Genomic DNA, 23,609 nt, shown 5'->3' with positions numbered 1-23,609 from the left:
TCTGTCAAATGCTGGAGAAGCATCGCTACAGACAGGAGAAAGAGAAGTTCCAGTGTTTGAGAATTAGGGCCTCATGGGTGGCTTTTCAGAAAACAGTTTCTCTCAAGTTTTGGTGGGAGAAACCAGATTTTAAGTAATGACAATAAGTGAGAAGTAAAAAGAAAAAGAAAAAGAGATATTAGACTTCTTGCCTTTTAGGAAAATGAGTCGGTGACCACTATTTCGGTAAGTAGAATTGGAAGAGCTAATCTGGGATCAGAAACAATGTTCTCATCCTCCTCCTATAGCGTTTTCTAAGGAGAATAAGGGTCAACCTTTCAACCCTTCTTTCTGCATGAGGTAACGGGCAGGAACATAACTGACTCAGTATCACGGAGAGAGGCAGAGCAGAGCAAGAACACTGGTTTATACCAACTTAAAAGGTCACAGCCATGTGCGAGCGTCCTGCTGGCATATTAACTGTAAAGTCCCCTCCTGATTCAATGTAGTGGATTGTAAAGCCGATGCCTTGCCAAATTGATTTATAAGATGAATTTCTGCTGAAGTGTGGTTGAGCATTTGAGTTTGGAGTATAAATGGACGAAGAGCATCAGCGCTTCTCTCCACCTCTATTCTGCTGCTCGCTCACCAGTCTACCCTCTTCTCTTCCATTCTACAATCTTGAATTGCTCCGGCAGGGCCCAGGATGGAAGGGTGTGAAGACAAATGGGACCAAAGAGGCCGAGAGGCAAAGATCTCTTTGGGACGAAAATATCACAGAATAAATGCAGCAAACACAGTCTATTTTCAGCGTAGTTAAAATGATAAGCTTTCACTTGGCCTGGTATTAAAGAAATGCAGATTAGACCCGCTAACACAGTCGTTCAGACAACCTCTTACACTGACCAGCTGTCATCTTGTGGGGCTTGCTTAACTTCTCTGAGCTTCGTTTTCCTTATCTGGAAAGACAGAGTAATAATAATAGTTAATTTAATCTTCACAGATGAACTCATGTGAAAAAAGCAACATGATTAAAAATGGGAACAGTTATTCAAAGAATAACTGTCCTGGAGAAGAGTAAATATCAAACACTGCAATAAGCACTTTGTGTGTCACCAGCTTATTTATTCTTACACCAATCTCCTAAAGTGTGTATTATTTTAATCCTCATTTTGCAGATGAGGGCTCTGAGGCATAGAGAGGTAAATAGACTGCTAGTGAGTAGAAGAGCCGAATTCATGACATGTGCACAATTAATGACGAATAATAATGATGATAATGATGTTGACTTTAAAAATCAAATGCCCAGGCCTCAGGTAGTGTGAGAACATCTATATGAGAAAGTGATTGCTTTGAATCTCTTTAGTAAATAATTTTAGTTTCAGTGATACTCTTTTAATGAATGGGCATTCTACCTCTTACCAATAAAAGGGGTCACAGTTGGTATTTTCTGTATTCCTTTGCTCAACTGTACTGTTTTCTTTGTCATTTGTGCCAAATTGGTAAAAAAACTGCTCATGCTTATTTGCAAACAAAGCACTCCATCGTCTGAAAATAGTGTTTGTTGGGGAAGTTATCATCCAATCTATAAAACGCTGTCCTCAATCCATCTTTACCATCACTTTCTCTTGTTTATAGAGGGAAATATCATTATATACTTCCTCTAAAGACGTCACTCAACACTACCTCATTTCTAAACAGGTCACATGAAGAACTAGCATCAACAGGGCTTTGGAAAGGCAAAGAGGACAAAAGAACCAAGTTCATATTTCCATTTCGCACTTGAATAGGTGTATTAATATGATAATGGGCTGAACTGAACCAGTGTGTCCAGAGAGTGAATACATTGGCTCCATGTCTTCATTAACCAGAAGCTGACTCCGTTTCCCCCCATGAAGCCATTAGTCCCTACCTGGACGGGAGGCTGTGATTTCTTTCCTTGTCCTGGATCAACAATTCTCAGTTGTCTCTTCACTTGCCTGATCTTACTGTTTACTTTCTTAGGAATGCAGGCACTTCATTTCCAAAGCTAAACATTTGTTATTTTTCCCAGTAGTTTGTTTATGTTGTTCTTTCCTAAGTCAGCCCTGCCTCTCTTGGGTTATTTGTTCTCATGTTCCAGAGAACTTAATGCCTAACTTGGTCATCAATATGCAATATGTTAGGAAGAAAATCCTATAAATGAAGCTGGGTTTCAGGGTTGAGGAGGCAGGACAATAGCTCCTTCAGTATAAAATGAAGCAAACGGTGTAATTGCCAGAAACTCATTTTCTAGTTTTACGGGGAAAACACACACACTGGTTTCACAATAATGATGACCATAACCATAAGGATAATTGTAAAAAATAATTATCAACAGGATGATAATTTAATGTGAAATAATTTATATCAGAGTGAATACGTAGGGTTTGACAGGATGAAATAGAGTGAAAGATAACTACTTAAGCAAGGTTAGGAAGAGAATATAGACTGGAGACGAAGGGAGTGAGAATATAGTTTTATAGGCAGGAAGAAGGCTTTATTTAGGGTTGACACAACCACAAGTCCCTTGGATACTTAAGTCATTGAGGTTGGACACAGAAAGACAGGAATGGGGTGGGTGGGTAGAGCAAGGACTATTGGCAGAATTAGTAAAGAGGGAAGTGGTTGCTGGGGAGATACAAGAGACAGCAATGTGGTGAAGGGATAGCAAATATTCCTTTTGGACACAGCCCTGGAAAAGATAAAAGACTTCAAGGCAAATTGAACCACAGGCCCCTAGGCCCTCCCTCCTTCAGTATCAGGTAATTTGTGGGTGAGGTGTGGAATGTAGCCAGAGGAGCATTTGGATTGCTTTCTGCCTTGCTTCTGTGAGAGAAAATCATGGTGAGCTGGGGATAGGGAGATCATATAGACATGAGAGAAAAAAAAGAAAAGAAAGGGAGGTCATTGAGTGCATATGCTACAGTGGTTGTCACTTAACTGGGCCAAAGTGAAATAAGAAAATGGCTTTTGTGGCACCTGGGTGGCTCAGTCAGTTAAGCATCGACTCTTGGTTTTGGCTCAGGTCATAATCGCCAGGTCTGGAGATGGAGACCTGAGTTGGGCTCCCTGCTCAGCAGGAAGTCTGCTTCCCCTCTCCCTCTGCTCCTCCCCTTCTCCTGCATGTGTGCACTCTCTCTCTTTCTCTCTCTCTCTCAAATACGTAAATAGATCTTAAAGATAGGAAGGAAGGAAGGAAGGAGGGAGAGATGGAAGGAAGGAAGGAAAGAAGGAAGAAAAAAAGAAGGAAGGAAAGAAAGAAAGAAAAGAACGAGCGAACGGAAGGAGGGAAGGAAGGAAGAAGCTTTTGGTTTCCTGGATTTTGTCCCAAGTGAGTTATCCTTTATCTTGAGGACCTCAGCCACTGAATGGAAAAAGGAACAGGGAAGGGATAAGGTGAAGTAGCAAAAAAACTGTAAAATCAAGGAAAATGGAAAAACAAAGTTCCAGAGTAAGACTTCAGTTTGGTGCACAGATTTGAAAGGTTGGCACTTAACAAGTGAAGGGAAAGAATACGTTAAAAAAAAGTTCCAATTAATAAAGGCCTCTGATTCTAAACTTAACTCACAAGATAGAAATGCTCCTGAGTAAGCCCATCACTTTCTTTATTTGAAAAAGCATCAAATTAGTGGGTTTTGAAGTAAATCTGATTGATGTGCTTAGGAATAACACAAAAGCTCTGGGTTTGTTCTTTTGACTTTCCACAGATTACACTGATGAGCTCTTCTCCAACAAGGAGAGGAATCACTCATGCATCCCACTCTAGCTAAGCCCCCGCTATATGTAGAGGACATAGAGATGAAGGGAGCCCAGTGCCCACACTTCCGGGACACTGTGTCTCCTGAGTGTGTCAGTGTCCTTGCTCAGGCTGTGAGAAGTGACCTGGGTAGACCGTCAGCAATCTCCCTTGCCCTCTGGCTTCCCTTTGACTTCCGCTAGTTGCGGAGGGGGGTTTTAGGGGAGATGGGTGGGTGGAGGATTGGAAGGATAGAGAACAAATTTGGGGATTTATTTTCTCAGGTTTTTTCCCACAGGTCCAGAGCAAGCCATTTATGTCTTAGTGCCTGCCAATGCTTCTCCTCCTTCTAGGTCTCTAGGTTCTGGTAACAGCTCCCTCTCCAAGACCTTTGGGGCCAAGAAAGGGTTATGCATGATGGGCCCAGAGTCTTGTTACTAGCCCTAGGTCCTCCGCCATCACTTATGGCTTCCCTACACCCCACTGACATCTTTGTAAATAGTCTTTCATTAAACTGTCCAGAAAATATTGTAACTTAAGCATGCCATCTGTTTTCTGATGGGACCCTGATAGCATAAGAAAGACAGGCATGCCATGTTTTAAATCATTAAATTTAACTGAAGAAAGAATGAAACCAAATTTAAAATGCCAAATGAAATTGAAAACTCCATCTACCCTCAACAGATGTACATACCAAAAATCATCACTTCTTTAGGAAAAAAAAAAAGCACACAGTTTAATTAAATAGTTTAATTGAAAGCTGTTTAATTAAAAGTTTAATTAAATAGGCTTGAGAGAGGTAAATCTAGCTTGAAATGATGAAAAGTTTAAACTGTAGAATTATATATGTATTGTTCTTTACATATATGAATGAGTGGTGAGGCACATATTCTAAAATGGAAGTCTATCTACATACTTTTCAATTTCAGTGAACATTACTACTTGATTCCAATGTTTTCAAACACATGTACACCAAGTCATTGTGTTTAATAGGATGAATACTTCCCCTATATTCTTATTCTTATTATTTTTACAAACTGATATTCTATTTATGATTAACATCAACTTCAGCAGAGCCATACATGATCAGGGATTTACGAGGTTTATGTTCAGTGCCTTTTCGATATTTTAAGGTTCCGTTGGGAGAAACGTTATCTTAAATGTGGGACTTCCAAAAGGATTCGATGATATTGATGAACACGCTTCATGGAAGAGCCCATGTTCTGATCCTGTGCAGGGAAGTGGAAGGACAGAAGGTTCTGGGAATGCACCTGGTATCCGTCGTTTATTCCTGTGGTTAGACCTCTGGTCTCTCCAATGTCTAGGTGGTCTGATCTTGGTCATGTGACTTAAGTTTCCAGATCCCAGTGTTCTCATCTAGAAAATAGGGAGGATGTTAAGGGTTTACACCAAAGGGTAGTTAGGAGGATAAACTAGAAAACACATCTCTAACACTCGTGTATTGACTGCCCGACAGTAAGTGCTCAATAATGTTGAATGTTATTATGTGGAAATTTGATAAAGAATGATATGCTTCTACTTTATAACACAAGTGATTTCAAGGATCCCTCTCCATTTCAGTTGTTATCTGTATTCTGTGAAAACAGAGCAGCTCTGCAATCATGTGCTCTCCCAGCCCTGAGCAGGCACTGCCGCAGAACGGTTCTCTGGGCCTCTGAGCAGATTGTCTCACAGACAAGAGTTCACAATTCACCACTGTGATGGTGGCAACTCTCAATGCACAGAACTTTCTCTCCATCTTGATGTTGTGAAATGACGTATTCATGTAAGCACATCATGATTACGATAGCTAACTTTACATTATGTCACCTACACGGTCCCCCTTAAATTTGTTTTATTCATTAGTGGGATTAGGAAGAGAGGAAAGGATGGTGTAGAGAGGGCACAGACTTTTTGGTTCTAGAAAGACAGAATGGCTAACTTGGCTATTCAGTATTGAATTCTTCATTAAAATGGAAATAGCCCTTGACAGTGACCCTTAACTAGGTCCTCTACACATTCCCCTGGTTGTATTTAAAAGAGAACTTTTACTAGAGATTACTGTCTTTGGAGATTTCAACAAGAATGGGGCCCAGCATTGGTGATAGGGAGGGAGGTGTTTTCAGACTAGCCCGGATATGAATAGCGAATTTATGAGTCTGGTCATGGTCTCTCTTCATTGTTTTTTTTTTTTTTTTTAAGATTTTATTGATTTATTTGACAGAGAGAGAGATCACGAGTAGGCAGAGAGGCAGGCAGAGAGAGGCGGAAGTAGGCTCCCTGCTGATCAGAGAGCCCGATGAGGGGCTCGATCCTAGGACCCTGAGATCATGACCTGAGCCGAAGGCAGAGGCTTAACCCACTGAGCCACCTAGGCGCCCCTAGTCTCTCTTCATTGTTAAGGTGAATTAAATCCAAATAAAATTTGTTAGGTGCAAATTAAAAAAATGCAAGGGGTTTCATCAAGTAGTGTAGTAAAAAACATACATATTAAAATAGAGAAGATGTCATAATTTCATAAATTCTATTATAAAGATTATGAGATGCTATTGGAGCTCTGCTCAGATGTCCTCCATTCCCTTTTACCATTTCTGTGAACCCATACCCAGTTTCTGGATGGTTTTTCTTCTAAGTGAACAAGGCTTCTATATTCTTACTAGAAAACTCCCCTTGGCAGTTAAAGCTACTTTGCCTTGACTTACTGAAAGCCTGAAAGGCCTGGGAGTTTATATCTTCTAGGGATGTGGGGCTTAACCAATGACTGGCAGGTGAAGGGGGATTCTAGGTTCCTTGCCTTGGGTCAAGATAAGCTCTTGTAACTTACACTCCAGAGCTCACCTGCAGGATCAGCTGGAAGCTGGCACTTTGGCTGAAAGCCTCCCTTTGCTTGGATCCCTCCCCTTCCCTGTCCTGCTTCCCCACTCTCTTACCAGTTTCTCCTCAGAGTATTTCCTTCATAAATCACTTGCACACAAAACTTCGTTTACTGCTCTGCTTCTGGGAAACCCGACCTAAGTCATAAAGGTATTTTTAAAAATTGATGAGAATACTGAGGAGAGAGAATGGAATTTTGAAAGAGGACTATCATAGAAGAAAAGACATTTGGGTTGTTCTTTGTATAACAAGAAAGCTTTCCACAGACACAGAAGAGAGAGAGACTCTAGTCAAAGAACCAGAATTTTGCTAAGGCGCTGTGGACAGCAAGTTTTGGAATGAGAATATAGCCTGGAGTCAGTCATCTTGTATTTTAATCTGAGTCTTTCTTCTTATATCGGGGGCAATTTACTTGATCTCTGGTGCCTCAGTTTTCTAATTTGTAAAATAGAGATAACAACTGTACTTGCCTCTTGAAAAATTTTTTATTATGATTCAGTGAAACAGCATTTGTAAACTACTTAGCACAATGCCTGGCACAAAGTAAGTATCCCATAAAACTATTATTTTTGTTGTTATTGTTTTGATTAATAAGAACAATGGGAGGGTATAGAATGTAAGCTCTCTGAAGAGGTAAACTATAGAGGCACATGAATGTCCTGAAACAATCTTTGGAATTTATCATATTTTGTTTTATTTTATTTTATTTTTGGTTACTAATAGTTCATTTTTCTTAAAGGTTTTATTTATTTATTTGTTAGAGAGAAAGAGAGAGTGCAAGCAGTGGGGGGGGACATGCAAGCAGAGGGAGAAGCAGGCTCCCTGCTGAGCAAGGAGCCCAATGCAGGACTTGATCCCAGGGCCCTGGAATCATGACCTTGAACTGAAGGCAGATGCTTAACTGACTAAGCCACCCAGACATCCTGGTTACTAATAGTTTTTTATTTTTTATTATTTTTTAAAGATTTTATTTATTTATTTGACAAAGTGAGGGACACAGCGAGAAAGGGAGCACAGCAGCAGGGTGGGGGGTGAGTGGAAGGGTGAGAAGCAGGCTTCCCGCTGAGCAGGGAGCCCCATTCCGGTCTTAATCCCAGGACTCTGGGATCATGACCTGAGCCAAAGGCAGATGCTTAATGCCTGAGCCACCCAGGTGCCCCTACTAATAGTTTTTTAAACAGCCTTGTTTGAGACATGCTGCAGGTTTTGGACACTTGTTTCTAGTCACTGGAGGAAAGGGATATGTCAGAGGTTCTGGTTACCATTCCTTCTCCTCCTTTCTGGGATTCTGTCAATTAAAGCAGACACAAAGGTCAGGATCAGATGGGGCTCAGATAGGATTTATTACTAGCTTGACAGGTGATTGAAAATATCCACCAAGTACTTTATGGTCCTCAATCTAAATCTTGTCTTAGGACCTACCTGCTGAGGTGGCATTCCAGAGACACGAATGGTCCTGTAGTGTAGACTTTTAGGTTCATTTAATCCAACCAGCTGTGTGGTCAAGGGCTCTGGAGCAGCCTCACACGCCCAGTAGCAGAAGCTTAAAAAGGCTCTGATTGGTTTATTCATTGCAACAAAGCAAGAAGTTCAAGAATATCTATCAGTCCAGAACTGGAAGCACAAGTAAAAACCAAACCACACAAATTTTTCCAATAATGCTTTAAATTTTCTGTATCAGATTTTCGATTCTAAGAACGCTTTCTTAATTTTACATTTTTTAAGATAGGATTTTGTTCTGTTTCATGGATGAGATATTCTTCACTCTTCCTTTTTCTTTTAAAGGATTTTATGTATTTGAGAGAGAAAGGGAGAGAGAAAGAGCATAAGCAGAAGTGGGGGAGCGGCAGGTAGAGGGAGAAGCAGACTCCCTGCTGAGCAAGGCATCCAATGCTGGGCTCAATCCCAGGACCCTGGAATCATGACCTGAGCTGAAGGCAGTCATTTAACCAGCTCAGCCACCCAGGCACCCCTCTTTTCACTGTTCTATTTGAGGATAATAATAATGGGTCTTTTCTTTCTCTTTCAAATTTTCTTCTACTTCCTGTATTGTCTCTGTTTCTTCTAAATTCCTTCTGTAGCTGTTCGTTTGTTTTCTGTCAAATTTTCAAATTACAGGTTTCTTCTCATGTCTAGTGATGTTAATGGGGGGAGAAAAATCTAAAGAATCCATTAGTAATGGCAAACAGAAAGAATAAGAACAATATATAGATGAAATTCAGCAGAATGGGGTGAGACAGTGTGGGGGAAAGAAGAAGACTTAGTGGAGAGTGGAAGATATGCAAATGTTGCTATCAGACTGAAGTATTTGGGTAATAAGGTGGCAGATCCATTAGCAGTACAAATTAAATAGCAGGAGAAAGAGGCCTGGCTTGACAGGACTCTTGTTATATGGGAATGGGCTCAAGCTTTGACAGGTCATGGTGAGTAAAAGAAGGCCACCAAGAAAAAGTTGAGCTAAGATCATTTACAATATTCCAAGTGTGGACTGGGGAACTTTACCCAAAGCCTGTAGCCTCTGGGTAGGAAGCTGGGCAGTTCATGGCATTGAGCAGGAGGTCTCACCTGGCAGATGGTACCTTGTAGCAGAAACTTCCAGAAAAGTGGAAGTCAATAACACAGAAGTCAAGGGCACCTGAGTGGCTCAGTCGTTAAGCGGCTGCCTTCGGCTCAGGTCATGATACCAGAGTCCTCGGATAGAGCCCTGCATCGGGCTCCCTGCTCAGCAGGAAGACTGGTTTCCCTCTCCCACCCCCTGCTTGAGTTCCCTCGCTCACTGTCTTTCTCTTACAAATAAATAGGGGGAAAAAAACCCACATAGAAGGCAGAATCATTGTAGAGGCTCTGTCTACTCTCATTCGTCTCATCAGTGACTAAGGAGGGGACCAAAGTCTTCGGTGAAGGCAACTAGCAAAGGGAAGTCTCTATATAAGAGATCTGAAGTCCCTACCAAGGAGGAAGTCTCAATATGAACAGTTCTCCAAAAAGACCACAGAAAAGACATTGGCACAGAAGCACATTCCTGCACACTGGGTCATGGCTGGCTGGGAGGAGCCAGGGATTGCCAAACAGCATCCCAAGTCTGGGTTGGGTATAGAAAAGAAAATGTCCAGCCCGGCCTGAGCTCATTACCATTATAAACTGGATCTCCTTGCTTATTCAGATTTCACCCAGGGAATGAGCTGAGTCCAGGCCAAGAGATGAGGCTCATTGATAAATCTACCTGTAAGAACTGAGGAAGGCAAAGGTGGAATGAGACAGCAGACTAACATCAGAATCTTGAGGTCAGGGCCACATGGACTAACGATTCCTAAATTTCACAGTACATTACAGTCCCTTGGGGGAGCTTATAAAACAGTTGCCCAGATACCACACCCAATGATACAGATTTATCAGGGGTGAGATCCAAGAATATTTATCTATTTGATAACCTTTCTTATTTTAGAACAGCTTTCGATTTATAGGGTTATTGTAAAAAATAATACAGAGAGTTCCTGGATACCCCTATTAATACCTTCCATTAGCACAGAACACTCGTTGACAATTAATGAGCTGATACGGAACATTATTAACTAATGCTTATGTTTTATTCTGATTTCTTCAATTGTGCCCTAATGTCCTTTTTCTGTATCAGGATCCCATCCAAGATAAATCACATTATATTTAGTTGTCATGTCTCCCGAGGCTCCTCTGAGTTGTGACAGTTTCTCACACTTTCCTTGTTTTCCATGACCTTGACAATTTTGAGGATTACTGGTTAAGTATTTCGTAGAGGGTTTTTCAATTGATATTGTGTTGATGTTTTTCTCATGATTAGACTGGGGTTATAGATTTTGGAGAGAAAGACCACAAAGGTAAAGTGTCCTTTTCATCACATCATATCGGCAGTGCATGCTGTCAACATGACTTGTCACCGTTGATGTTGTCCTTGAGCACCCGGCTGAGGTTTGTCAAGTTTCTCCACTGTAAACTTAGGTTTTCTTTCCTTTTCCATATTGTTTTCTTTGGAAGACAGTTACTATGCACAGCCTACAGTGAAGGAGTAGAGAATTTTGCTCCACCTCCCTGAGGGTACAGGACTCACTGCATCTTTTTTTATTATGGTAAAATCTCCACAACATAAAACATACCAATTTTTAGATGTTTAGATTTATTTTCTAAGCTTCTCAGTAATTCTAATGCATACCCAGGTTTGAGAATCACTCTGACACATGGAGGGAGGGGACAGTGGAGGCACACGGAGGTGTTGAGAATGCTGCAGAACATTGGACCAGTTGTTAACATCTTCAGGGGATAGTTTGGGGAGCAACATTTACCCTCCTAATCTCCTTCCCCTTCCTGCAGCTTCTGTAGACTTCTCTGTACAGATGGTTGCTGAGAGGAAGGACATCCTGGTCTAAGTGGGATCATGACACAAACACAGTGGTTGGCACAGAATATTACACAGTTTATTAACCAAGGAAAACACTGGATTTATAACACAATGTCAGATTTCACAACATGCTATAAGTGAACTTACTCCCACAATGCCCCAGGTACAGTTGCCCTGTCCCAGAGTCAGGATCTGTCTCAGATAATCCTGCTTCTTTGAATCATATGCTCATCCTCTTCTCATTCCTCATTTCCTGAGAAGACAGGTCTGATCATTATGACCATTTAGAAGAAAGTAGGAAAGGAGTTCCTTCTCTCTGTAAAACAAAAAAGTGGGGGGAGGAGTCAAGATGGCGGAGAAGTAGCAGACTGAGACTACATCAGGTAGCAGGAGATCAGCTAGATAGCTTATCAAACCATTGTGAACACCTACAAATCCAACAGGAGATCGAAGAGAAGAAGAACAGCAATTCTAGAAACAGAAAATCAACCACTTTCTGAAAGGTAGGACCGGCGGAGAAGTGAATCCAAAGCGATGGGAAGATAGACCGCGCGGGGAGGGCCCAGCTCCCGGCAAACGGCGGAACAACGGAGCGCAAAATCAGGACTTTTAAAAGTCTGCTCCACGGAGGGACATCGCTCCAGAGGCTAAACCAGGGTGAGGCCCACGTGGGGCAAGCATGGCCCTAGGTCCCGCGGGGTCACAGAAGGATCGGAGGTGTCTGAGTGTCGCAGAGCTCGCAGGTATTAGACCAGGGAAGCCGGCTACAGAGACAGAGCCAAGGAGTGAGCTCTCAGCTCGGGTTACCTTGAACCAGTCGCAGGCTGGATGAGCTCAGAGTGCACCTGGAGGCCAGGGAGACGGGAGTGATTGGGCGCTATTCTCTGAGGGTGCACTGAGGAGTGGGGCCCCGAGCTCTCGGCTCCTCCGGGCCAGAGACCGGGAGGCCGCCATTTTCATTCCCGTCCTCTGGAACTCTACGGAAAGCGTTCAGGGGACAAAAGCTCTCGAAAGCGAACCCAAGCAGATTACTTAGCCCGGCCCCTAGTAAGGGTGGTGCAATTCTGCCTCAGGCAAAGACACTTGAGCATCACTACAACAGGCCCCTCCCCCAGAAGATCAACAAGAAATCCAGCCAAGACCAAGTTCACCTACCAAGGAGAGCAGCAGAATCCCAGTGGAGGAGAAAGCAAAGCACGGAACTCATGGCTTTCTCCCCATGATTCTTTAGTCTTGCGGTTAATTTAATTTTTTTAATTTAATTTTTTTTCTGCTAAAATTTTTTTTTAACTTTTACCCTTTTCTTTTTTAACGTTTTTTAACTAGTTCATCTAATATATATATATATATATATATATATATGTTTTTTTTTCTTTTTTATATTTTTTCTTTATTTGTTTTCTTTTTTAAATTTTTTTTTTCTGAACTTCTTTTTATCCCCTTTCTCCCTCCCACGATTTGGGGTCTCTTCTGATTTGGTTAAAGCACATTTTCCTGGGGTCTTTGCCACCCTTTCAGTATTTTATTTGCTCCTTCATAGACTCTTATCTGGACAAAATGACAAGGCGGAAAAACTCACCACAAAAAAAAGAACAAGAGGCAGTACTGAAGGCTAGGGACCTAATCAATACAGACATTGGTAATATGTCAGATATAGAGTTCAGAATGATGATTCTCAAGGTTTTAGCTGGGCTTGAAAAAGGCATGGAAGATATTAGAGAAACCCTCTCTGGAGAGATAAAAGCCCTTTCTGGAGAAATAAAAGAAATAAAATCTAACCAAGTTGAAATTAAAAAAGCTATCAATGAGGTGTAAGGAATACTATGCAGCCATCAAAAGAAATGAAATCTTGCCATTTGCGATGATGTGGATGGAACTAGAGGGTATCATGCTTAGTGAAATAACTCAATCGGAGAAAGACAACTATCATATGATCTCCCTGATATGAGGAAGTGGAGATGCAACGTGGGGAGTTAGGGGAGTAGGAGAAGAATAAATGTAACAAGATGGGATCGGGAGGGAGACAAACCATAAGTGACTCTTAATCTCACAAAACAAACTGAGGGTTGCTGGGGGGAGGGGGTTTGGGAGAGGGGGGTGGGGTTATGGACATTGGGGAGGGTATGTGCTATGGTGATTGCTGTGAAGTGTGTAAACCTGGCAATTCACAAACCTGTACCCCTGGGGATAAAAATACTTATATGTTTATAAAAAAATAAAAAAAAATTTAAAAAAGCAAAAAAAAAAAAAAGTAAGTGGTCTTTACACTTCTGCAGAAGCCTGAGAACATGGACAAAAAGGAGGTCTCCTCCAGAAGCAACTTCTCAATAAATATTTCCTCACCTATCAATAAACATTTGTCTAAATAAGGCCCCAGATGTGATGATCAATGAGGATGCTATTATAAGAGCTTAGAGATCCAACCAAGCACTTGGGTGTAATAATGGATAAAGTGACAAACCTTGAACAGGTTTCAGCAGCAAATCGTGTTTACCTTCAATATGAAAGAAACAGTAGAGCGGAGAGGGTCAACCATGATTCTAAGACATTCTTCACAGCCAACTGAATTTTTATAGTTGGTCATGTCTCCCATCGCAACAGAAAAGCTTAAAGGTGGGGAGATGGTGTTGGGAGAAAAAAAAATGTAAGCTTTAGTCACCACTGCTGTGAAGAACCATGGAAGCAGATACCACTGCAATCCACAGGGCGATGCAGAGCCCCAGGGCTGTGACTTGTGGAGCAGAGCAGTGGGCAAGAACACCAGTAGAGAGAGCCATATAGGGGAGAGGAGAAACCATGCTGCCGGTCTCTCTCGGGTGGTAGAAGTGGATGGCAAAGCAGGACAAATGAGTGCAGACAAGAACACAGCCAGCCAGAGCCAGAACATCTGCTGAGGGGAAGCAGCTTTCTCCGCTGCAGAGCTAAGCCGGAGTTTGCACAACGGGAAAGGAACTTCTGTAAACACAAATTCCAACAATTAACTGCAGCTTTTGGAGAGATCCTTCATCCCTGTCCAATTCCAGAGACAGCAACCGAGAGTCAGTGTTCCAAAGATGGCGGCTCCATTTGGGCTGAAGTAGCAGGCAGCCTGGAAATGGTGAGATCTGAGAAGACTCTTACTCTTCCTCGCTATATCATTAGGTTGAAAACAAGCTAATCTTAGGGCTGCATTTTGATTGGCTGAGTGCCTCCTCTTCTGAAATGATTCAAAGTAATGTGCTCCCGAGCTTCTAAAGGGGAGAGGTGTAGCAAGAGCATTCCTCTTTTGACCACGTTTCTGAATGAGCTCCCAAGTCTGCAGACAGCAGCAATGGGCAGCACAGCATTCCTTCGGCCTAGGGCACCTAGGGATTCCATTTGTTTTCATTTCTACTAAAGAAAACAAATAGAGGCAGTCAGCTATGGGGAAAAGAGACACTCTTGCTCTTGTAAAGGTCCAGGGTCTGCTCTTCTGGAGGGCTGTGATGGGCAAGTCTATTAGCATGGAACATTTAAATAATTGGGAGAAACACCAGGAGAATTCACAGAAAGCACACTGGCCCATGGCCGCTTAAGTCCATCTACATAACCTCTCCAACCCTGCATAAGACACGCACACCCACATGCAAACCCACATGTGCACACACACAGGAGAATACGTGTACTGAAAGAGACAACCAAGAACAATTTCTGCTTTCTCCATCACCATCTGTGACGGTTATCATCATGTGTTATTTCCATTTAAGAAAGGAACGAAGAGCAAATATTCTCCAGTTAGTGGATACTCTGCAAAATTGATATAGAGTGTAAGGATTTTCCCTAATCTTCAAACAAGAGGAATTTGTAAGTACATGGTACCCATTTCGTGGGTAGTATATTTCCAAGGTATTCTCCTCTTTAAGAACTGCGGTTATGGTAGTGAAAAGAAGGGCCATCTGTACCCCAATGTTCATAGCAGCAGTGGCCATAGTCACCAGACTGTGGAAAGAACCAAGATGCCTTCAACAGATAAATGGATAAAGAAGATGTGGTCCATATATACAATGGAATATTATGCCTCCATCAGAAAAGATGAATACCCAACTATTGTATCAACGTGGATGGGTCTGGAGGAGATTTTGCTAAGTGAAATAAGTCAAGCAGAGAGAGTCAATTATCATATGGTTTCACTTATTTGTGGAGCATAAGGAATAACACAGGACATTGGGAGATGGGGAGGAGAAGTGAGTTGGGGGAAATCGGAGGGGGAGACAAACCATGAGAGACTGTGGACTCTGAGGAACAAACTGAGGGTTTTGGAGGGGCGGGGGTGGGGGGTTGGGTGAGCCTGGTGGTAGGTATTAAGGAGGACATGTATTGCATGGAGCACTGGGTGTGATACAGAAACAATGAATTTTGGAACACACACACACAAAATTTAATTAAATTTAAAAAAAAAACCAACTATGGTTAAGAATACTTATGTTCTTTAGAGCAGAAGCCACTCCTTCTTGTCTTTCCATGCTTCAGATAGGTACTTCAGGAAAGGAACAGAGATGTCTAATGGGAACATGGTGTGCTCTTTGAAGATGGGTTAGTGATACCGGTCCTTTATGTGTCCATGAACTCCTCAGAGAAAATATCCACTTCCATCATGTGTTGTACAGTTGATTCTATTTTGGGGAACTCCTATGAAGGGCAGATTATGAATTCAAAGTAGGTGTAAGGTAAGAGCTGAGGAGCCAAATGAAATGTGAGCTACCCCCAACATGCTTTCCTTCCATTTGAGCTTCTGGATTTGCTTTTCTTAAAGGCTGCATTTACTCTTTTTTTTTTTAAATTTATTTATTTGACAGACACAGCGAGAGAGGGAACACAAGCAGGGAGAGTGGGAGGGGGAGAAGCAGGCTGGCTCTCTGCTGAGCAGGGAGCCCGATGCGGCACTCGATCCCAGGACCCTGGGATCTTGACCTGAGCCGAAGGCAGAGGCTTTAACCCACTGAGCCACCCAGGTGCCCCTGCATTTACTCTTTTTATCTCTTGATAGCTACAGACTTGAGTGTTGATTACCTGCCTCCTTGAGGAATGAAGTGGGGGATATTTCTAATGATGTCTTAAGCAGGTGCAAACAACAGAATGTAATTTAGTTGTTAATTTTTTTAAAAGATTTTATTTATTTATTCCAGAGAGAAAGAGACTGGGGGAGCTGGGGGAGGGGAAGAGGGAGAAGCAGACTCACTGCTGAGCAGGGAGCCCAATGTAGGACTCCATCCCAGGACCCTGGGATGATAACCTGAGCCAAAGGCAGACACTTAACCCATGAGCCACCCAGGTGCCCTTCTAATTTAGTTGTTTTGACTAAAAAAGATTACAGGTGAAGACAGAGGTGTACACCATTCCCTAGAGAAATGGTCAAAATCTTATCTTGTAACTGGCATGCATAAAAACCACCTCTTTCCCCAGCTGAGCACTAAATGCCAAGAATTTGACTTTCCTCAGCCATTACTGATGCCAGCCATGATGCTCCCGCCCTTTCTCATTAGCTCTCATCAGGAACTCAAAATTTGTAGCACTAGAAGCAGAACTAGAAATGCCCTTGCTATTATCTGTGCTGGCATGCACAGAACTTCTATACCAAGGTTTCTTCCTTATTGCTTATTTTTACACTGAAGTCTTTTATAGATCTGACTTTTGGACTTTTTATAGATCTGACTCATGGAGCCTAAGAGGACTGCATGCTTACTGCAAAGGATGCTGGGAATTTGAGTTCAGACCTCAACACTGTGGAGGCAGAACTCATGAGATGGGGGTTTCCTCAAATGCAGAAAAGCTTTTCAAAAGATGACGGGAAGGGATACCTGGATGGCTCAATGTGTTAAGTGTCTGACTTCAGCACAGGTCATGATCCCAGGGTCCTGGGATCAAGCCCTGTGTCCTGCTCCCCGCTCAACGGGGAACCTGCTTCTCCCTCTGTCCTTCCCCCTGCTCCTGCTCGTTCTCTCTCATTCTCTCTTTCTGTGTCAAATAAATAAATAACATCTTTTAAGAAAAATGATGGGAAGATATGATTATAATAGATGTTTACTAAAACAGTGGGTGGATCCCTCTTTTTTTCTGGCATTTCGATTTGTGTTCTAGTCACTTCTTTAGCCCACGATTCCAGCAGCTAGATTCTATACTGTATTTTCCAACATTTTTATACTTGAATATTTCCATGTGTAAACTAACTGGCTTTAATTCCACAATCTGAGCTATACCGGCTAGGTTAGAAGTTCACTGTTGAATGCTCCAAACCTTCAGTTTTTACTTAACCAGCAATACAACCTTATTCAAACCCATAACGATCTGCAACATTTTTATGCCTTAGCCATCCATGTCAAACCGAATTTTTTAAAAGCCTTCTTTACTGCCACCAACCTCTAGCTTTTTCTTTATTAAAGAAAGAGAGCTCAGAGTGAGAGCGAGAGCAAGAGAGAGAGAGGGAGAGAGAGAGACAGAGCATGAGCAGGAGGAAGGGGCAGAGAGAGAGGGAGGAGCCTACTCCCCACTGAGAAAGGAACCGTATGCCAGGCTCAGTCCCAGGACCCTGGGATCATAACCTGAGCTGAAGGCAGACTTTTAACCGACTGAGCCACCCAGGCACACCCCCGACCTTGCTCTTAAGTGAGAATTATTTCCCGTGCCCACGTATTCTCTGGCACCAAACTCATAGATTCTGGATCTAGGAGTTTCAGCTGTGGCTTTACATGCCTCAAAGTCTGTTTTTGCTGGAAGACCTGTGTATAAAAGGGATCATCTGTTTCAGAAGAAGACCAGTGCTACAACATCAAAGCCAACAGCAAACCTGACTGCATCAAAGGGAAAAACAATATTCCACACTGCCTGACTACTTTCACAATGTGACGAGCACTGAGTAGCAGGATGGAAAGTGAAAGACTGCTCCCCAGGGTGATGAGACTATGTCTGGTGATGGATGCAGAAACATGTAGCATGATGTCAGAGGAAGGAGCAACCAGCAAGCTTCCAGGGTCTGACTGTGCAGCTGTGAGGGGTTTTGTATAATAGGAGGCAGGGGCAGTTTTGGGTGTCATAGTTTGCACATCTTAGGAGCATCATGGGTTTCTGCCTGTATCTTTCATTTAAGATCATCTGCATAGATAAAGCCATTGTGGAGTAAATATTCACATGTGGACAGCTGGATGGAAGGTATGTGGGATTCCTAGTGCTCTCCTAGCCATGTTTCTGTAAGTCTGAAATTACATCAATGTAAAAGTTAAATACAGAATCGAGAGCTTCTCTGCAGCTATGACTTAATAAGTAGATGACACTTTCCTAATACTGTTTCTATATCTGGTGTGTAGGCAAGGAATCTATATCTCTAGAAAGTTCCAGTCTACTAAGTATTTGACACATTCTTGACTTTTCTTACTGACAATGTCATATCTGCAGGTAGAGGGAAATATCAAGCTGAACTCTTACTCTGTGCTTAATTCTCACCAACAAGAACAATAGAGTTCTTACAATGCGTATGACAGGAACTTTGTAAGAAAGTGATCTTGGAGCTTCGAAAAGTGAAATGTTGGCAACAGAAATAAAGGTAGCCCGGATTTTAGAACTCCGTATTCTTAAAAAGTCAGATAGAATGTGATTATAATCTATCTCATGATCAGGGTTTCTAAAAGGTATTCGAGAGAGTTGAGAGGTTCTAGAAATTCTTATAATGGAATAAGAAATTAGGCTAGAGAGAAATAAGGAGGAAGAATCCCAAGCAGTAATGTGACTACACAGGGGTCCTCTGTTGCACCCAAAAGATAAAAGGGGGAGGAAAAACCCACAGGGAAGACTGGTGCCAATTTAAGTTTTATTTCTACATTTCCTAATGCCTCACATGCAACACTGTAGGACGGGAAAAATGCACAGAAAATTCAAAAGGCACCTGCTTGGTCATCATAACAGGACAGTGATATGATTGACAGAAAGACACCAACAGATACTGTTGTTGAAGATAGAAAATTTCTCAATGGCAAAAAAAATGTAAAAATTTACGAGATACCCTACAGAAACGGGAGCTAAGACATAGTGCACCTCTGCCAGTTGTAGAATGTCTCTAGTCTCTCGAAGTTCCCCACAGAAACACAGAACCTCTATTTGACCAAGTTCATACCCTTCTGGCCACATACCACTTGCCCGTGGAAAGTCTGGATGCTACTTGGTGCAAAGAATTCTGTAAAACTACCAGGACACACTTGACTGTGTATAGCCACACCTGATAAAGTGGTCAGTTTCCCAAGACAATCCCCCAAAGACTCAGGCTTCAGGACTGCCTGAGGTATACCCCTTGATCCATACCCTGGCATAAGATGGAATATTCTTGCAGTCTCAAATTAGTACGTTGATGACTGCAGGTGTGACCTTAAGGTTGAATATTTTTGCAGTATCAAGTTATATTAAGAGAGTGAATGTGTAGATGGTTGACATCGCAACCAGACTGTGATGACTTCTTGAGCTAGCCACTGAAAGGACAGTCTCGCACAATTAAATAATGAATTGATTGCAGTTTTTTCTTTAATTGAGCAATTTGTTAATCGCTCTCACTTTTGTGGAAGACTAAGTACCAATTAACTGACTCACACGGGCTGGATTTTTCCTGTGGCTTATTATGTTACATCCTCCTTTTGGGGTAATCATAGACTTATGACTTTATTTAGTGTCTCAGTTCATTGGACAAATTACTGTCCTTTTTTATTTAATTTACTTGAGAGAGAGAGAGAGATTGAGAGAGAGAGAGAGGAAGCACAAGTAAGAGAGGAGCAGAGGGAGAGGGAGAAGCAGAGTCCCCATGGACCAGGGAGCCCGATGTGGCACTTGAACCCAGGACCTTGGAACCATGACCTGAGCCCAAGGCAGATGCTTCACCAACTAAGCCACCCAGGTACCCAAATTACTGTCATTTTAATTGGATGCACGAATTGTCTTTAAGAGGCCACCATCAGTCCTCTCTTTAGGCCATTGGTTCTCAACATTGGCGACATCTGGTGACATTTTTTGGTTATCAAAATGTGGGGGGTAGACGCTATTGGTATCTAGTGGGGAGAGGCCAGGGGTGCTTCTAAACATCCTGCAATGCACAGGACATCCCCCATGTCAAAGAGCTATCTAGCCCAAGATGGCTGCAGCTGGAGAAGCCCTGCTTTGGAGGCTAATCTCTGTATCATTTTTATCATCATCTGCAGACACTGTTTAATGGCCTCTGGTATGTTCCAGCCAGCTCCCCACCAAGAGATTCTTAGGAATTGGCAGTTTGAGAACTTTGCTTTTGCTTGTCTTCTTCGATCTTTGCACAGGGAGTGGAAATACTCCTGCCTGAAGTGCAATCCTGCCAAGACCTTTTTTCCTGTCACTTTCTTGAAGTAGCATGCTCTCCAGGTGGGTGGCCCGTAACACTTGGACCTCAGGCTCAATCAGCCCTGGGACAGGAGAGAGGCCCAGCCCAGCGACAGTTTGGCCTCTCAGCAGCTTATTATCTAAGCTTGCTGACCCCTGCCTGACTCTCAGGCTTCCTTATGCCTTCTCCACCTGCTGCTCTCTTCTGGGCCATGTTATAGACAGAATGCTTGTGTCCCCTGCTCCTGAATTCATATGTCAAAGCCCTAATTCCTGGTGTGGCTGTATTAGTAAACTAAACTAAAGCTTCTGGGAAGAGTAGATTTGTCAAATTCTTCCTTATTTCCTAGCTCTGAGATTGCTGAAAACATACATGTGTTCACTTCTGCCGGCCCCATGATTTGTCACTTTGGAGAGGCCAACTTCCCCCTTCTTGCAAAGTCATATCTATAATTATAAAGTCAATTATTTACCATTATAGTTGTATTGCCAAAGTGCCATTTCGACCTTAATACACAGTAACCATGGGTTATCTCAAAAATGATGACTTGTAGAGATATCTAATTCTCAATCATATTGAAAAAAGCACCTCCTGGCTAGCCTTTATGCAACCAAACATTTCTCTTTCAAACAGAAGTTCCAAGAAGAAATTGCTTCTTGTACACTTTAATCAATGAATGTTTTATACCTCATTGAGACACTTGTGATTTTTATTTGAAGAGTGCCAGATCCAATGAGAAAATTGTTTTTGAGAGGCTGTCTCAAAACACATTTTTAAAACCCCAATTAGTTCACACAAATAGCAGAGCTCCAAGGTCAGAGCTGACAGGAAAGGAAAAGATTTAGTACACAAAATTTAAAGCATAATTATTCATAATTAAAACTCTAATGTGGACCCAGGTATTCCATATCCACTTTTTCTGGTCAGGTCAGAAAAGATAGACCTTGACTACATTTTATCATCATTACCTCCACTTCCTCCCACATTTGTAACCTCTTAGTTTGCAAATTCTTACTGTTCTGAAAGTCCGCTGTCTCTGACAAAATGTAAAATAAAAGGCAAGTGATTTTCTCTGGGGACACCTGGGTGGCTCAGTCGGTTAAGCCTCTGCCTTCAGCTCAGGTCATGATCCCAGGCTCCTGGGATCAAGTCCTGCATTGGGCTCCCCGCTCAGCGGGGAGCCTGCTTCTACCTCTGCCTACAATTCCTCCTGCTTGTGCTCTCTCTCTTTCTGATCAATAATAAATAAAATCTTTAAAAAAAAAAATAAATCTTAAAAAAGAAGGATTTTCTCTGATTAACTTTCCTAACCCCCTATCTCCCTCATCCCCATCTAAAATGCCATCTACAAGAAACACCCTTGGTCTCACTTTCCGTTATTACCCAGACTGGCTTTTGTGATTTCATTTTCTGCTATAATACCTCAGGTATCCCTCACCCTTTGGTTTGAAGCAACAGAAGCAACCAAGAAATGATAACTGCGACCACTTCCAATATTCAACCCAGGATGCCAGGCTGTAGGAAATCAAAGAGATAATTGACATACTTCACTGAAACACTTCTTCCTTTATTCTTAGCCACACTTTTTTTTTTCTTCAACCAAGATGGCCCACTTGTTGCTAACATAGGATTCTGGTATTAAAACTTTCATGGTTTCTATAGTTCTCCTAAACAACTTAGCTGTCAGAACCCAAGAGTTGGCAGCAATTCCATTTAACAGTGAATCAGTGATATGATCCACAGGAAGACAACAAAAGACACATCTAGAAATGTAAAATTTCTATGGAGATGGTTAAGTGAAGTAGAAGGTCCACAATATATCTCCAGGTGAAGGTACGGTCAGCTGTGGAGCACACAGCCAACATGGACCAAGTATTGCGTTTGGCACAAGAATTTCTCCTCGCAGTTCTCATGAGGATTCAGGACCTTCTAAAAGTCCTCCACAACCCACATGGTTATTCTGGAGAGTGGCAGGATACAGTCAAGCAAGGAGGGATCTCGGAGCTTCCTTTGACTTCAGGTTTCTATCCCTTGCAATCCAATCAACCTCCCACATGGTTATTCTGGAAACTGCCTACCTTTCCCCCAGCTTCACAGCAACCACAGACCATTCCTGAGCATTTGCTTCTGGTTTAGGCGAAGAGATTGTAATTCTTAAAAAGCAGCACCCAGCAGTCCCAGGCTTTAAGCCTATCTGATGTTCACCCTTGTGTCACCCAAATCAAACTTGTTACCTCACCCTGGGGCTCCCTCTGCCTTCTGTGTATCACGTACTGATTGAGAGTGGCAGGATACAGTCAAGCAAGGAGGATCTTGGAGCTTCCTTTGACTTCAGGTTTCTAGCCCTTGCAATCCAATCAACCTCCAAGTTCTGTGGACTAGCTCTTAAATGTAAAACAAATTCCTTTTTCTCCATTCCTATTGCTCCTGCTCCTGCTCCTGCTCCTGCTCTTGTTCAGACATCCCTTACTTCTCACTTAAAACAAATCCAGGAACTTCTGAGCCGATTTCCCTTTCCCCAAGTCTGTCTTCTCTCAAACTCATTCTCCTCCTACCTTCCCCAAACAGACCCCCAGTCTTCTCTTTCTCTATACAGTATTCCAAGGGGAGCTCATCTGTTCCCTTGGATTAAAATATCATAATTTTGCTGATGGTTCATAAGATGATCTCCAGCCAGAAGAATTCTCTCTAAATCTGACTTCTACATCCCACATATCTGAGGTTTCCCACTTGGATGTCTCATAGGCATCTCAAATTTAATGTGTCAGCAACAGAACAATTTGTTTCCCATTCAAAATGTATCCTCCTGGACCAGAGTCTTTCCCATCTCAGTAAGTGGTATTGCTTTCCACCTACAAACTCAGATCAGAGACAGTCACCCTGGATTACTCCTTTTGCCTAAACTCCTACATCCAATCCATACAGCAAGTCATGCTGATGTACCTCAAGGGCCTATATTTCTCCATCTTCATAGTTACCGTTTGAGACTATGCCACCGTCATCCTGCCATAACCTTTCACCTAGACCACAGCAACAATGCTATCTGGTCTATACCATCCCACTCTTGCTCATTTCTAATCCATTTTCTACACCATGTCAAGAACATTCAAGAACATTCTTTTAAAACATGACTTGGATCATCATATCACTTGCTTCAAACTCCTCAGTGGCTTCCTGTTTATTTAAAACTTGTTGCCATAACCTACAAGGCCCTGCCAATCTTGAACCATCTCATCTCAAACCATCGACTCCCCGTTTGGATAATAAGCTCTAGCTACCTGAAT

The sequence above is a fragment of the Enhydra lutris genome, unplaced genomic scaffold (genome assembly GCF_002288905.1).
Source record: "Enhydra lutris kenyoni isolate GAN:26980312 unplaced genomic scaffold, ASM228890v2 scaffoldscaffold23, whole genome shotgun sequence".
Lineage (NCBI taxonomy): Eukaryota > Metazoa > Chordata > Mammalia > Carnivora > Mustelidae > Enhydra > Enhydra lutris.
Note: the sequence above shows the minus strand (reverse complement) of the source record.